The following is an 18,160-nucleotide window of genomic DNA, read 5'->3' as shown; positions in this document are numbered from 1 at the left end:
ATAAGAAGACATGATTCAATGTGTAAGAACATCTCATATATTAAAGGGGAGATGCTGTCGAAAATTTTTCGGACGGCTTCCCGGGATATGACAATTTAGTGGTATCAAAGCATGATTTTCTGGTCTGTATGTAATTTTCCGGATTTGTCGTTGCATTTGTGTCCATTTTGGGATTTACCGTTGCGTTTGTGTCCATTTTCGAGTTATGTTAGATTTGTCATTGTATTGGTAGAATATCGAGTTTGTCGTCGTATTAGGTTTATCAAATTTTAGTTACTTGATCCAGGTTGTGAGATGGACAGACAGCGGCACGAACCCTCCAAGCAAATTGTAAGTAAAGTTCTAGCACAGTTATCTTTTGTTCTAGAAATTTATAGTAGTTGTATGTATACCTGGTGAGATTATGAATCTTGGAAATCGTGGACGTGGTCGACCACGGAAACGACCTGCTAGGTTTGTAGACCTGGAGGTTTTCGAGGAGAACATGGTTTGTCAGGAGCCTACCCGTATTCGTTCAGTTGGGCAGAGTCCTCGAGCTTCAGATATACCTTTGCCTGATCCGGTACCGGCTCCAGTGAGCATGACTGTAGATTTAAGCCGTATACTGATACTGGCAAAAACTGTCCAGGATCGGTTGACACTATTCCATGGGGGATCTGATCCATGGCTCGCTCGCTCCTGGTTGAAGAGTCTGTCAGACACATTCGCTTATATCTCCTGCACGGAGGTAGAGAGAGTCGAGCTAGCAGTATATTACCAACGTGATCAGGCTGTCACATGGTGGCAGACTCAACAGAGTATACTCGTAGAGCGAGTTTCGTATTGGACATTCTTTCGAGAGGCTTTTGAGAGGCAGTACTTCTCAGAGGCATTCTGTCAGATACAACGTCAAGAGTTTATGAATTTGAAGTAGATGAATCGATCAGTTACGGATTATCATGCAGAGTTTTCCAGACTTGCAGAGTTCTGCCCTCATATGGTGACTCAGGATAAGGATCGACTTTTCCACTTTACGCAAGGTTTAGCTCCGTATATCTGCTCAAAGATGTATAGTTGCTCTATCAGTACCTTCAGAGAGGCCCTAGATCGGACTCTGTTCATTGAGTCTACCCAGCAGCAGATTACGCGTGAGAGAGATGTAGAAAAATTGAAGGGTCTGAGTTCACGAACTTCTGGTCAGAAGAGGCCAGCCTAGGAATCAGAGTCTTGGGACTCTTCGAGATGGCAGAAAGGTATACGATCATTTTCAGGATCTTTGAGTGGGTCCCAGTGGAGCCAGAAAGATAATGATAAGAAATGGAATCGGTGTGGATCGCATAGCTATCTGGTGCCCGATTGTCCTTTGGATCATCCTATTTGTTATTTCTGCAAACTTCTCGGCCCTATGGTTAGAGAGTGTACTCTGAAGGCTCAGCTGGAGCCTACTGATGCAACATCTTTTGGAGGATGGTCTACACAGCAGCGATCACCGAGGACCAGAGTCCCTCAGCAACAGTGACCCTTGCCATCTCAGACACAGTTATATCTATTACAGGTGAGGGACCATGCAACTATATCGACAGCATTCCAGTACACCACCAGTTCAGAGACGCAGTATACTCCACAGCAGTATCATATATCAACAGTTCCTCAGCTAGGGATGGCAACGGGTTCGGGGATTCGCCGGGAAGCCTTCTCCATCCCCGTCCCCGGAACCCAAACCCATATACTATCCCCGTCCCCATCCCCGTCGGGTATCATAATTTAAATACCATCCCCATCCCCGTCGGGTTTCGGGTATCTAGCGGGTTCCGAGGATCCCCGCAGATTTTGGAGATCCCCGCGGGTTTCAGGGTGGTTTTCCCCGCAGGTATTTCCATTGGTATCCCCATACCCATCCCCGTCTTATTTTTTTTAAATATTAATTTAAATATATATATATATTATAAACATTATAAAATCAAACATTAAACTCTAAAAGAAAATATTATCTCTAAAATAATATTCTCCGTCGGGTTCGGGGATGGGGACGGGGAATATTTGGAATACCATCCCCGACCCATCCCCGACCCATCCCCGCTTTCTGAGATTCGGGGATTCTCCATCCCCGTCCCCGCTTTCTCGGATTCGGAGATTCTCCGGTCAAAATGGATTCGGGGAACGGATTCTCCATCGGGTCCGGGTCTAATTGTCATCCCTATCCTCAGCCATACATGTTACCGACTGCTCCACAGTCAGATATATGTTATTCAGCGATTCCGGTGCAGCAGCAGTTACCACCGGTATCGATTTCCTATGGTTTACCTTCACATCACATTTCTCAAAAGACATCAGCACCTCAGAGTCAGATTTTGACGGAGTGGAGACATCCTACATCTCAACCAGTTACACAGCCGTCCAGTGCAGAGGTTGAACGTGCTTATGCTATCACTCGAGAAGAGGCGCAGCGGACCAATGGATCGGTCTTTCGGGGTATGATTTAATTATTATGTTATTTCTGTAACGTAGGATGAAGATAGCAAATTTGGGAACCAAATTTTTGTTAGTGGGGGAGAACGTAAAATACCAGAAATTTGTTAATTAGACTAATCCTAAAGCTTAATTTAAGAACCTCATTTAATCCAATTAGAAACCCAATTAAACCAACCCTTAAAGTCCCAATTTAAGGAACCTAATTTAACATCAGCCCACCAATTTCAGCCTTTAGAATATAGGGTTATTGGATCTAGGTTTAAATCCGTTAACCTGTTAAGCTAGGAATCCGTTAAGAAGGCTTAAAATCGCAATTCTTACTCCTCTCCCGATCGCGACTCTGGTTGTTCCGGCCGCCGAGCTCGCGATCAGCATTCTTTGCCGCGATCGTCACCGCCTTCGCGCTGCTTGCTAGGAGAACGGCGGCAAGTTGAGGACTTGTTATTTGTGCCTTCGCCACTGTCGGTCACTGCCGCCATCGCACGACGTCGTGCTGCCGAAGAGGAAGGCAGAACTCGGAATTAGAATCGGAGGAGCTAGAATCTGAAGATCAATCGGTAAGGGGATGTAGTCTTTGTGGTTTGTTGTATTCCTTCGATTCCCATGATCTGATTAAGTTCCATAACTCAATCTGTTGAGGCTTGAATAGATTGATCGGGGTTTCCTTGGTTCGGTTGCTGAAGAGGAAGCAGGATCAGATCTGGAACTAGAGCTTCTTCTAGGGTTCAATCTGAGGTAGGCTTTCTGCATTCCGGCTAGGTTTTCCCTTATTAGCAATGGATTTTGTGGATATATTCTGGATTTGGGGATTTTACGGTTTGATTGAGCAATTAGCCGGTTACTGTATGATAGGGCGTGGTTGGTTTTGCTCGTGAACAGAGGGAGGAACTTGAATCGGAGCTTGATTAGGGTTCTATCAAGGTGAGTTTCGATTCTTGATCCGATTAGGATTTGTAGTTGATGGGTTTGGTTAGAATATTGATCTATTATGAAGTCATTGGTTAGTGATGATTGTTTAATTGTGTATTCGATCTTAATTGATCTTAACTTGAGATTTGGTGATTGTTAAGTTGATTGGTTGGTTTATTATTTAGCTACTGTTGGTATTGGAATTGGTTGTTGATGATGATGTTAGATGATTGATGTTGCATCTAGGGTTGATTGGGGTTGTGAGTTTAAGAATTTCCTACTGTTGAATTTGTTCTTTTGGTTGGGTTTGATCTAGACTAGGGATTAATTGATTAATTAGGTTTATTAAATTGATTAAGATAGTAATTAATGATTAAGCCTTGGTTTGATCATTAATGGTTGGTATGGGAGTAATAATCCATTAAATTGATGTATCAAATAACACGGGATGAATTTTGATAGAGAGATTAGTTGGATTATATTGTAGAATTTAATTATTATAAATTTATTGCATTATCATCGGAGTAAGTATTGTATGATTGTCTAATTTCAGGACCTTGAGTTGATTTGGTTCTATTAGACTCAGAGCTTATATTGGGGGTTCTGTTGTGGGCGTTTTGTCAAATCAGATGGGTACTCTTGTGCTTAGTCAAGACATATCTGTTTTTTATAGTGCATGATTATTTTGTTATTATCCAGTTGTTATCTATTGACATTCGTTGTTGGATTTGTTGCTTAGCACTTATGGTTGACCTTTGATATGATCTGTTATTATCCTGTTGATACTCCTATTACCTATATGTGTTATTTAGATGATACCTTTTGATACTCGTTGATTGATACATGTCTGTTGATCTTGATTGATCTATTCGTTGATTGAACAGTCTCAAGTTGGTATCGTTGATCTATGATAACCCCTCTAGATTCATGTTGATTATGTTGACTAGTTGTAACTATTATATGTTGAGATGATCATCGTAACATCTACATGTTAGAAGTAGGTGTTGTTGCTTGTTGTTATTGTTATATCTCACTGTTTGTGTGGGTGAGATCATTATAGCACTATCTGTGTGGGTGTTACGCACTGTCTGTGTGAGTGCGATCATTATATCATTATAGCATTGCCTGTGTGGATGCTACGCACTGCCTGTGTGGGTGCGATCATCTTAGCACTGCCTGTGTGGGTGCAACCATTAAAGCACTGCCTGTGTAGGTGTTAGCATGCATTTGCTGTTGTATTATACTACATTGTTGTTTGTAGCATCGTTAATTGTGTGTGGCTGTTGCACTGGTATGATGTATGACTGTTATACTTGTATGATATATGACTGTTGCATTGTATGACATGACATGCATTGCATGTATTCACATAATTCTTATACCTGTTACACAGTATTGATCCGCCGTTATCTCAGTTGATATATCAAATTCTATTACCATGATTCTTATACCTATTGATTAATATTTACCTTTCCTTATTTATCAACAGTAGAGATTGTATATCTTCTGTATTTCTGTTGTTATTACTCCTGCTGATACTTAACTTTACATGCTCTTCTTTCCTGTACCCACTGAGTATTTGATACTCACTACCCAGAACTTGGAGTTTACTTTGTTTCCTCCCCAGGTTGCTATAGGATTTACTTGGAGCTTGGAGATCTGCCTGGCTGACTGCATCTATCTCACATCAGAAAATATTTGTATGGTTTGAGTTATATGGATTATGTACGTTCGGTATGGTTGTATTTGTGGTTTGTTGGATTTTGTGCGTATCGGAGTTTTTGGACTTGTATTTGTGGTGGTATGGTTTCTTGGATATGTTATGTTTCTGTTGCGTGGTTTTTTTTCTATCTTTTGTGGAATTGTTGTGATTTGCTTATCCATGTTTTGCGTGCATGTGATAGTTCATGGTTGTGGCCGTGTAGGCCTTACTAATTGTCTGTCTATATTTATCTTGTATGGATATGGACGTGTAGTCCTTATTGTGGCCGTGTTGGCCTATTTGTATACATGTATTCAGGGAAATGTCATTGTTATAGGGGAAATGTTGTTGAAAATTTTTCGGACGGCCTCCTGGGACGTGACATAACCAGTTCATTGGAGTGACCTGTCTTGAGACTTCATATGGTTTGATACATATATTAATGAAGATCTTAGTGCAGCTTAAGTGCGAGTTTTCTTAGACTTTCAATATTCAAGTCACCTTGGTCATGGAGGCTTATACTTTGATATCGTAAGCAAACATCTCTAAGGAGGTGTAGATATGAGATGATTGGGTATAAGTCGAAGTGCTCGAAGGTGCTTGAATAACCCATAGAGGATTCACCGTTCCTTGAAAAATGACACGTATACCTTGCGACCATTTATCAGGATTGTTACTAAAAGTCTTTGGCCAAAGCATTACATATCAAGAGTATGGTACTCTTGGATACATGTACAAGTAACTTGAATCCACATGACAAGAAAGCAGCTTCGGTTAGGTGTGATATAGTCAGTCTAGTGGGGATCGAAACATAGACCATGTCCTGAATCAAGTAGGTATAAGACGATGAAAGGAATGAGACACGTTTAATTGGAGTTGTTGAAAGGGTTTAGAATTGTTTCAGAATCAATCGTTAATTTTTTGATCATTTCGAGATCATATATACTACTAGGTGCTACTCATGATCATTTTGTAATTAATGATTAATTACAGACGTCTAACATAACTGGGAACCTATTAGGTCATACGTACTACAAGTTTTCCGAAGGATTTAAAACGAGTCTGAGAATTAGATTCTCAGAATGAGAGAAATAAAGTCTGATTGAATCAGACAAACGAATAAATGATGGAATTTGTCTTATAAAAATAAAATGAACGAAACTATTTTCGTTTAAATCAAAGTTCGTTTGGTTATTGAACCAAATGATTCGATTTCAAACTAAACTGAACTAACTTAGTTTGTTTCATGATGGAAGAGGTTTAGGCAAAACGGAAGAGATGAGAAGTTTCATCTTGTGAAGATGAAACAAATAAAACTAGTTTAGATCAAATCGGAGTTCGTTTGGTTAGTGAACCAAAACAAACTCGGTTTGCTACAGTGTGGGTCTGAATCGAACCTGATCTAAGCCCAAACCCTAATCAGTTTGGTTCAGTTTGTTTTCATTTGACCAGTTTAAGATTTTGGTTTTAGGGTTTTTTTTTCCTTTTGGTTTTTGGCTACCGCGTGAAAAACAAAACGGAAAGGAAAAAAACCAAAAAACGTGATTTATGAACAGCTCCTCGTTATAACATAATCGTGAAACACACCGGCAGGCTCTCTGTTCATCTTCTCCCTCTTGCATGATATCGAATCAGTCTCCCTCCCCGTGCCGCGGGCATTGCTAGTTGTCGATCCTCACGTCTCGTCGTCCATCGGAGAAGCAAGGAGCCAAAGTCTAGTTCATTATCTTCCCAAACTCCTGCAAACACCGCCACACCCTTGCCTCCTTCCCCGTGCCACATTATCGCCTTCGTGCTTGCAAGCTCGTTGCCATTGCACTCGCAAGCTCACCGCCTTCGTGCTCGAGAGCTCGCTATCTTCGCGCTTGAGAGGTCGTTGTTCGGCACCTTGGGAGGTCGTTGTTGACCGCCTTGGGAGGTCACCGCTCTCCACCTTGAAAGCTCGTCGCCCTCAGGAGCTTGCCGCCCCGTGATCGCCCGTTTGTCCAGCCGCGATTGCGCCTCCACACCGGCCGCTTCTACTCCGGGCGATCGCACTCCTACTTTGCATCCTGCTGCAATGACGTCGGTCGCCTCTACTCTGATGGTTGGTCGTGTCTGTTCCGCTTTTCAGTCGATTGCGAGAGAGCTTGGTGCCCGACAAGAAGCTTGTTTGGGAGAGCTTGTTGTCGGAGAGAATTAGTTATCGAAGAGGAGCCTAAGTTGTTATCGGAGCTTCTTTGATGGTCGAAAATTGCTTTTGGCCATAATAAGTCATTGCAGTAAATTAGGATTTACTTCCGAGAGCTTGTGAAGCGATCGAAAAATTATTCCATCTACGGAAAGGGTTTCCAACCATAACTAGAAAGGGTTTTCAGCTATTTGTCTGTTATTAGAGGTCAATGGTTGACCATCGAAAACTACATCAGAAATATAATTTTCGGTAATAGTTAGAAAGCCCCAGAACGATCGCGATAAATATTTTTTGGAATAAGATTTCTCTCAAATCGATCGTTCTTGATCATCGACTAGTACTGAAGATGATAACATGACTTGTGGATTCCGAAGTCGTCCAGACGAGAGATTGGCGTGGATCAACAGTAGAGGCGGGACTTCGTCAAGGATCGTTCGATTGATGCCAACTTCGTTCAACGGTATCAATGAGGTACGTAATGAATAATTTATTATTCTGTAAAAAATTTAATTTTCTGTCATGTCTTACACATGTTATTTCCTGTTTTGTATGTGTGTGTTGTGATAATAATTAGTTTAATTAATTATTTATTTTCGTTGTGCACGTTTGTGAAATGTGTAAATACGCATATTGCACTGGGACAATCCAAATAAATTTTTTTGATCAATTAGGGATTATGATATATTACTTGGTGTCACTCATGATCATTCCATAATTAATGGTTAATTATGAACAACCAACATAATCGGAAACTTATTAGGTCACGCGCACTATAAGTTCTTTGAAGGACTTAAAACGAGTTTAATAATTAGATTCTTAAAATAAGAGAAATAAAGTCTGGTTGGACTGGATAAAGGACAAAATGATGGAATTCGTCTTATGAAGACAAAATGAACGAAACTGATTTCATTCAAATCTAGTTTGATTATTGAACCAAACAATTCGATTTTGAACTAAATTGAACCAACTTAGTTAGGTTCATAATGGAAGATATTTTTGTAAAAGAGAAATTATGATGGGCTTTATCTTGTGAAGATAAAATAAACAAAACTAGTTTGTGTCAAATCGAAGGTTGTTTAGTTATTGAACCAAGCGATTTAGTTTTGAACTAAATTGAACCCGATTTGTTATAGTAAATCCTAAAACATGTTTAAATCATTTTCTTCCAGTCCAATTTGTTTTTCACTTCAGTTCGTTGCTCACACGGCCCACCGCTCGCGCCTCCTCTCTCGATTGCGAGCTTGATTTTTCGGCGAGAAAATCGCGATCCACGCAATCAATGCCAGTGGAAATCTCGATGGAGAAGCGAGTATAAGAGGAGAAACCCTAGGTGGTCGTGGTGACGAGGGTGGTGAAGTCGAACAATGGCGCCGCTTCTTCTTCGCCTAAACATAGCAGTCGCTGCTGCCATCCCACCCTTTTCTCTCGATTGCTCGCACCGCTGGCCTTTCGTCGTTCACGACAATCACGCGTCGTAAGAAACAGAGGATCGTGGTTTTTTGCTCTGTTCTTCTTCTTCCTTGAGGTTGCGGTGCCGTCTATTGCTCCTCATCTGCGCGAGGGCGTCATCGGGATTGCCAGTAGAGGGAGAAGGAAGTGGGAATCCAAGCGTCGGAGCCCTAACAGCCACTGCCGCTGTTGGTCTTCCTTGCCAGAGAATTCACTGTCGGATTGAGGTTTTGTCGTTGGACTCCTCTGCTCTATCGAAGGATTTATCACTAGAATTGCTGCCTCATGTCACTGGAGTTGCTGCCAGAATTATCACTAGAGTTGTCAGAATTGCCGCCGGACAAAGCTATTTGGATCGATTGTCTGTCCTTGTAAATAACGATTGCCGAAGAGGAAAGGACCGCCCCTTTTGTTTTCTTCTCGGAGCTTGCCTTCGTCGCCGGAGCTATTATAGCTGTCAGTCGGACCTCACTGTCCTGCTGCCGGAGCACTCATGAAGGGTTGCCTTCGACCTTCGATGAATTATTCATCAAGGACAGATGCTGCTGAAAAGGAAACACGAATAAAAGCTCTTGTGGAGAGTCGTCCAATCGCTGTCGATCAATTCTCGATCGTCCGACAACCAACCACCATCTTCTTGGAAGCTTGTGAAGCTTCCGGAGAATGTTTCATCAATGTCGGAAAGGTTACGACCATTTGCATTGGCAGTCAAAGGTAGACCACCGAAAACTATATCGGGAATATGATTGTCGGTGATAGTTAGAAAACATAAAAATGATTGTGACAAACATTGTTGCGTATTTTTCAGGATTAGGTTTCTCTCTCACATCGACCGTTGTCGATCGTCGGCTAGTGCTAAAGACGGTGATGTCACTCGTGACTTTGGAAGTCATCTAGATGAGAGCTTGGCGTGAATCACCAATAGAGGTGAAAGTTCAACAAGGGTCGCTCAATTGATGCCAATCCCGCTCAACATCATCCACAAGGTACGTGTAGAATAATTTATTATTCTAAATAAATTTAAATTTCTAACTATGTCATGTACTTAGCTTATTATATCTTGTATGTGCTTGCGTGTGTTTTAATAATTACATATAATTATTAGTTTATTTTTGCTGCACACGTTAACGAAACGTGTAAACACGCGCAACGCATTAGGACGATCCTAATATTCATATGGTTCTATACATATGTCAATGAAGATATCAATGCAGCTTAAGTGCAAGTTTCTTTGAACTTGTGGTATTCAAGTCACCTTAGTCATGGAGGTACATATTTTGACATCTTAAGCAAATATCTTCGAGGAGGTATGAACCCATAATTAATGATTAATTACGGACGACCAACATAACCAGGAACCTATTGGGTCACACACATTATAAGTTCTCCGAAGGTCTTAAAATGAGTTTAAAAATTAGTTTTTTAGATCGAGACAAAGAAAGTCTAATTGGACTAGATAAAGGGTAAAATGATAAAATTCATTTTATGAAGATAAAATGAACAAATTTGATTTGATTTAAATCGGAGATGATTTAGTTATTGAACTAGATGATTCAATTTTGAACCAAATTGAACTAAATTGGTTTGGTTCATAATAAAAGAGGTTTTGATAAATGGAAGATGAGGAACTTCGTCTTGTGAAGACAAAATGAACAAAATTGATTTGGGTCAAATCGGAGGTCATTTGGTTAGTGAACCAAGAGATTTAGTTTTGAACCAAAACAAACCCGATTTGCTACAGTAATGGTTTGCTACAGTAGCAATCTAAACTAAACTCGATTTAGCCCAAACCTTGCCAGTTTAACAACTTGTAGCGTCTCAATCATCCATCTTCCCGAGCATAGTGGTGCACTCCCTGGCCTCCCGTCCGCACGATGTCATTGTCGGACTAGAGAGTTATCATTGTCGACCACCTCGGCCACGTGGGAGGACGGTGTGCTGAAACCCTAAAGTCGTCCTCCACCCTCTACTTACAGTGAATCACGATGCCCCTGTTCTTCTTCTTCCCATGTGGCAGCGCCGTCTACCACTTCCCCATCCGTGCAAGCGTCGTCGGCTGCAGGGAAGAAAAGCCCGAGCACAGGAGCCATTATCGTCGTTGCACCCTCCTCTCCGATCGCATGCGGTGTTTTCCTTTGCTCATGGCCGACTGCAAGGAAAGAGAGCCCGTCGCCTCCTCCAGCCACGGTGAGCACGCTGGTCGTGCTTAAGATCGCCGTCCCAATGGGGTTGCTAGCTTGCGTGAGAGTCGCGAGACATGTCGTCAAGACCCCTGCTCTTCCTCTGTTTTGGTTGCGTGAGATCGATGAGAAATAGAATCGTGTTCTTCCCTCCACTGTCTCCTTCGTGTGTGTCGCTGGTGTTGGAGGCATCCACCTGTCTTCATCCCCGATGGAAAAGATCAGCTTGCGTTGGACGCCACTAATGCTTTTAAGGTTAGTTGGCTGGGTGAAGGAAAAACTGAGTTGTGCCTCTCCTGGAGTTGTGGTGAAGGACCGCCGGTGTCCAACACTGGAACCCTAAAGTCGTCCTCCGCCCTCTGCTTACGGTGAATCACGATGCCCCTGTTCTTCTTCTTCTTACGTTGCGGCGTCGTCTGTCGCTTCACCGTCCGCGTGAGCATCATCGGTTGCGGGGAGGAGAAGCCTGAGCACAGGAGCCGCTGCTGCCGTTGCGCCCTCCTCTCCGATCATGTGTGGTGTTTTCCTTTGCTCGTGGTTGACCTCAAGGAAAGGGAGCTCGTCACCTCCTCCAGACATGGTGAGTATGCCGGTCGCGCTTGAGATCGCCATCCCGATGGGGTTGCCGGCTTGCGTGAGAGTCGCGAGACATACCGACGCGACCCTACTCTTCCTTTGTTTTGGCTGCACGAGATCGGTGAGAAATAGAATCATGTTCTTCCCTCCACCATCTCCTTTGTATGAAGAGGCAATGCCGCCGGTGTTGGAGGCCACCGCCTATATTCGTCCCTGATGGAAAAGATCAGCTTGCATTGGATGCCACTGATGCTTTTAAGGTTAGCTGGCCAGGTGAAGAAGAAATTGAGTTGTGCCTCTCTTGGAGTTGTGGTGAAGAACTACCGGCATCCAATGTCGGCAGTTGGTATCCCTGTGCTACCGATTAGAGGCACGGTGAAAGTTTTGTTTGGGTGCCACCGGTCACTGTAGGCAACCTCCTACGCCAAAAACAATTTCTAGCTAACAAGTTACTGTCGGAGTTGTTCCGGGTGGTTATAGGGATTTATCGTTCATGAAAAATTGTGAAGTTTCTGGAGTTTATTCCATCAGAAAGGTATCGTCCTTTTGTCCTAAATTGACGATCAATGGTTGACCACCGAAAATTACACCGGGAATATAATTTTCAATGATAGTTAGAAAGCCCCAGAAATGATCCTAATAAACGTTATTGCATATTTTCCAGAATAAGATTTTTTTCTCGAATCGATCATTATCGATCATCGGCTAGTACCGAAGATGATGACACGACTCGTGGCTTAAGAAGCAGTCTAAATGAGAACTTGGCGTGGATCACCAGTAGAGGTAAAACTTCGACAAGGACCACTCGATTGATGCCAACCCGGCTCAACGTCATCCGTAAGGTATGCATAGAATAATTTATTATTTTGAATATTTTAATTTTCAGTCATACCTTGTACTCTGTTATTTCCTTTATTTGCATGTGTGTGTTGTGATAATTACTGTTAATTATTTGATTATTTCCTGCACACATTTATGAAATGTGTAAACACACGCATTGCACTAGAACGGTCCTAACATCCCTCCCTATCGCGATTTGCTTCTCATGTGGTCGGTTGCAAGAATAGAGGAGGGAAAAACCTAGCTGGCGGTCTTCTTCACCAAGTTTCTTCTTCCTTGCAAAGAGCTCGTCGCCTATGCCAACAATCCGACCAAAAGCTCGTGTAGCTGTTGGATCCGGATCTTGATGTTGGTTTTAGTGGACCACGACCGCTAGAGCAGCCTCCCACGACAGTCGGCTTGTGAAGCCGTCGGAGTCGGCTTGTGACTGTGGAGTCGGCTTGTGAAGCCGCCATAGCATAGCTTATGAGGGTTCCGGAACCCTTGACATGTTGCCAGAATATCGGAACCACCGTGGGTTATTGTTGAGTTTGCGGTTGGGATTCGTTGCAAGAAGTTAGTTCGTCATCGGAAGTTCGAAGAATTATTCCATCATCATTGGAAAGGGTTTTCAATCATTTACCTTAAATCGATGGTCAAAGGTTGACTATCGAAAACTACATCGGGAATACGATTGTTGGTGATAATTAGAAACCTTCAAAAAACGGTCGCGATAAATATTGTTGCATATTTTTCATAATTAAGTTTTTCTCTCATATTGACTGTTGTCGATCATCGACTAATACTAAAAATAGTGATGCAACTCGTGACTTTGGAAGTCATCTAGACAAGAGCTTGACGTGGATCACTAATAGAGGCGGAACTTCGACAAGGGCTTTTCGATCGATGTCAACCCCGCTCAACGTCATCTATCAAGTGCACGTAAAATATTTACTATTCTGTAAAATTTTAAATTTTCAGCTATGTCATATACTTGTTATATATTGTATTTGTTGTAATAATTAATACTAATTATTAGTTTATTTCCATTGCGTACGTTTGTGAAATGTGTAAACACACGTAACACACCGGGATGATCCCAACACTTAAGACAACTATTTACTTGAATAACTCAAGTATGATAAATGTTTTGAATCAATTCATCAATTTATCGACTAGGGATAATTTCAATACATTCATAATTGTACATGTAGAGATGCTCGCTAGTTATGATCTAATAAAAAATTATTTCATGCTATGAATCATATTGCGGACATTTAGTAAATAAGTTTAAGATCCAATCAAACACATAGTGAATATGTACTCAAATAGTGAATTTTTATTTATTCAATAAATAGTATAACCATAAGGCAATCGTCTTAAGATACTTCTCAAATATAATATACTTCCACTTGGCCTAAAGTCAATCGCCATGAGATCCAATACCAAACATCTCTATGTGTTCCTCAAATTTACTTTGAGATAGAGGTTCTATAAAGGATCCGCAAGGTTCTTTTCAATGGAAATTTTCTTGATTTATATTTCTCTTCTACTAATGATTTCTCTGATTAAATGATAATGCCGAAGGACATGTTTGGATCGATGGTGAGACTTGAGTTCCTTTGCCTGCGCATTTCTCCATTATTGTCACAGTAAATAAGTAATGCTTCAACAATGGTTGGAACCATTCCAAATTCATTGACAAACTTCCTGAACCGCTTCTTTTGCTTCTTCACAAACTGTAATATATTCTGCCTCTGTGGTAGAATCGACGACAGTGTCTTATTTAGAACTCTTCCAACTTATTACGCCACCGTTTAAAGTAAATATATACCCAGACTGTGACTTAGAATTATCCTTGTATGTCTGAAAGCTGACATCAATATACTTGCGTGTAACAATATCACCATCTTATATACGAAGAAGATATCTTTAGTTCTTCGCAAGTATTTAAGGATTGCCTTAACAATTGCCCAATGATCCATTTCTGGATTTGACTAACATCTGCTCGTGACACTCAGAGCAAATGATATATCGAGTCTTATACATATTATAGCATACATGATAGATTCTATCGTCGAATCATAATGAATTTTACTCATGAAAATCCTTTCATCTTCTGTCCGTGGACACATAAAGTTCGAAAGGTGAACCCTATGCCTGATAGGCATGTAGCCATTCTTGGATTCAAGCATGCCAAACCATTTTAGCACTTTGTCTATATATGTAGACTACGAAAGATCGAGCAACCTTTTCGATCTATCTTTATTGATCTTAATCACAAGTATATAGGTTACTTCTCTCATGTCTTTCATGAAGAATCTTTAGGATAATCGTAGTTTAACTGATTGTAGAACAGGCACATCGTTTTCTATTAATAATATGCATCAACATATAATACTTGGAATACGATCACACTCCTACTAACCTTCTTGTACACACAGGATTTGTCAGGATTTTGTGAGAAATTAAACTCTTTGATTACCTCATCAAAATGGATATTCCAACTTCAAGATGTTTGTTTCAATCCATAGATCGCTAAAGCTTGCATACTTTATTTTTATCGACGGATATGAAATCTTCGAGTTGTATCATATATACATCCTCAGACAGATTCCCATTAAGAAAAACTATTTTCACACCTATCTGTCATACTTTATAGTCATAATGAGCAGTTATGGCATAGAGTATCCGAATGGATTTAAGCATAGCTACTGGTAAAAATGTTTCATCATAGTCAATGTCTTACTTCTGACAATATCTTTTCGTCTTTAATCTAGTTTTATAGGTAATCACATTACCGTCTATGTCAGTTTTCTTCTTGAAAATCCACTTACATCCGATGGGCTTAATGCCCTTAGATGGGTCCACCAAATTTCAAATATGGTTTTCATACATGGAATCCATTTTGACTTGTTGTTAATCACTTATCCCTTTTTGAACTTTTCAGAACTTCTTCATAATCAGTAGATTCCTTATCTTCAATGAGTAACACATCATTCGATTCATTTATGAGAAATCTATATTTCTCTAACATATTGTGTGTTTACTGGATCTATGAAGATGTTGTGTCTCTAAGGGTTCAGTAGATGACTCATCACTATGAATAATCGATCGTGGATCTTGACTAGGCATTTCATCAATGTCTATTTGAGTCTCTTGAACTTCATTAAGTTTAACTGTAATACCCGCAATTTTCCTTCCATAATTCCTGGATAATGATAATTGATTAAAGGAAATTTAGTAAAACTTCTAAATGGGCCTTGATGATTAAATGGGCTTTTAGCTTAATGGGCCATTAGTAGGATAATTGTCCTAATGGGCCTTATGGTTTAGATGTTTTCTTAATGGGCTTTCCTTATATGGGCTAGCTAATGGTAAAATAGAATGAAAGTGGGCCTTAAAGGATGGATAAATTAAATGGGTTAATTCTATGTGGGCTTTGCAAAAATAAAAGAGGAAAAATAATGGAGGAACCAAGGATTGAACCTTGGACCTAATGTATAGCAAGCCATGAGTTAACCATAGGAGCAAATGATTGTTTCTTGATAGAGACATGAAGGAAATGAACTTAAATGCGAGATGACATCATCACATTAAATGCTAGGAGTTACTTATGTAAAGTTTTAACTTCTCTCTCTTCTTACTTTTCCCTCAACGAAAATAGGAGTAGATGGGTTTGAATTTTCGAAAATGGTGATGTGGAGGGGGGTTACAAGAGAAGCAATTAAGAAAGGAAGGTTACTAAAAGGGAATTAAATGAGAGTAAAGGAATTAAATGGGGAGAGTTACTCTTAAACATTTTCTCTCCATTTGATTTTCTTTCTTCTCATTCTCTCTTCTTCTTGCCGAAACCTTCTTCTCCCTTGTGTTCATTGTGTGGCCGAGCACCTTGAGGGCTTCCTCCATTTACAAAGTTTCCAAGGGAAGTTAGGAAGGAAGTGTAGGAAAAGAGAAGGTAAGGGCTTTCAAGGGTTTTGGTTCTTCTTTTCTTTTCTTGTTTCTTGTTATTTTCTACTTCTTTGGCCGAGTGGTTTGATGGTGTTCTCATCATCATATTGTCAAAACAAAGAGGTTAAACCAAGGGCTAGAGAGGTTTTGAAAGAAGAAGGAAGAATCTCAAGAAGACAACAAGACAAGGAGTTCTTCTTTTCTTGTTTAGGGTAAACTTTTCTAAAAGACTAAGTAAGTTCCCTCACCCTTCAACATAATGGCTTTTTGATGGTTTTCCATGGGTTCTTTATGTTTTAAAGTTTATGTGACAAAAACATGAAGAAATCTTGTTTTAAATGTTTCGGCCATGAAGTTTAAGGTAGGGTTTCAAAAGTATGTTTTTGATAAGTATGTGCCATATGTTTCATGTAAATGTTTAAGTAAGAATCTTGTTGTTTCTTTCATGTGGTTAAAGCTAGGGCTTTATATTATAAATCTTTGAGTTTTCGGTTATGTTATGCTAGGGTTTCAAAGTTTGTTTGTAAGCATGCTATGGTTGTAAAAGTTAAATGATAAGGTTTAAATGAGTTAGTTTCACCATGTGATTTGAATTAGGGTTTCATGTCATGATGTTAAGATTCGGCTAGCTAAGAAGGATGGACTTTTAAATGATGTTATCTTTAATCATGTGTAGCAAATAATGCTTGTATGCTTTCCTTTGTTAGATTTAGATTTCATGTGGTCAAAAACCTCATGTTAAAAGGTCTTTAGTAAACGGCTATTTAAAGGGTTTTATGGGTTACAAGTTGATGAATTCTTAGACATTGATTGGATAAGGTTGAGATGTGGTTAGGTTTAGATCTAACCAAGGGATCTACCCATGAAGTTATGGTTTCGGCTACCCTAAGAAAGCTAGGTTTGTGTTGGGTTAGGGTTACAACTTTGCTCATCCATGTTGATTATGCCAACCACGCTTAGATTTCAAGTGGTAAGAATGAGGAACCATAACCAAGATTCATGAAAGTTGGTTCCAACCTAACAAGGATTAAGGGTTTAGGGTTTAAACCTAACCTAGGGTTTTCCCATGTAGGTAAGTTTCGGCCATGAAGAGATCTAGGGTTAACAAATAGGGTTAAGCATGAAAATGGTTACATGAGTCATGTAATGTTTACCATGCTTTAAACCATGTTGCATACCTTAAGCATTCGGCCAAATAAAGAGTTAGGGTTTGGATTTATGCTATGAACCTAACTAGGGTTTCAAGTAAAGAGTTAGGATGGTCTAAAGCTTATGTGGTTAAATTTTAACCTAAGTTTGCTAAATGGAAGTTTCGGCCAAACCATGATAAGGAAGAAGGGTTGGGTTTTAAAACTTAACCATAGTTGCAAACCCTAGTTAATGTTGTTTATGATGGTGTATGAAAGTTAAAGCTTATGGTTTAGGCTAAGTGCCTAAGAAACCCTATAAGGATTCGGCTAACCCTAGGATATTAGGGTTTAGCTGGGTTAGGGTTCCAAGTATGATTAACCATGGTTAGTTGTAGCTAAACATGGGTAGATGTTAGATGAGATGTGTTAGGTTACATTGTAAAGGAAACCATTAAGTTGGCCAACCTTATGAGAATTAGGGTTCTGGTTGAATAAGGGTTTCGATGATGTTAACCATGTTGATGTTATGTGTTATCTCATGCCAAGGCATAATAGTGAGATTATGACATGATGTAACATGCTATATAAAAGGAAAAGATGCATGAATGTTCATTAAGCTATGATAAAGACCAAGGTCTTATAAAGAAATGAAAGGAACATTCATGATAAAAATGAAATGAAAGCATGTACATCATTATGTTACTTTAAATGCATGGCTGGTACCCGACTTCCAAGGTTGTCGTTAAACAAATCCAGGTGACCAATTCCAAGGTCTTGGGCCTGGTAAGACCCTCGTAGGACTGGTGGCTCGCTACCCCAG

General features: G+C 40.3%; 1 long non-coding RNA gene across 1 annotated transcript; it reads left to right on the top strand.

The window, feature by feature from the left end:
• The first annotated feature begins 3,101 nt into the window (after positions 1-3,101).
• Positions 3,102-5,208, top strand: LOC141812426 (uncharacterized). The gene is made up of 3 exons (XR_012600303.1): positions 3,102-3,186; positions 3,304-3,372; positions 4,988-5,208. It is a non-coding gene; the product is annotated as an uncharacterized LOC141812426 (long non-coding RNA).
• The last annotated feature ends 12,952 nt before the right edge of the window (positions 5,209-18,160 follow it).

This window comes from Curcuma longa, chromosome 19 (genome assembly GCF_044706935.1).
Source record: "Curcuma longa cultivar G26 ecotype Majalengka, Jawa Barat chromosome 19, ITB_CL_G26_1.1, whole genome shotgun sequence".
Classification (NCBI taxonomy): domain Eukaryota; kingdom Viridiplantae; phylum Streptophyta; class Magnoliopsida; order Zingiberales; family Zingiberaceae; genus Curcuma; species Curcuma longa.
This window is presented reverse-complemented; position numbering and strand designations above follow the sequence as displayed.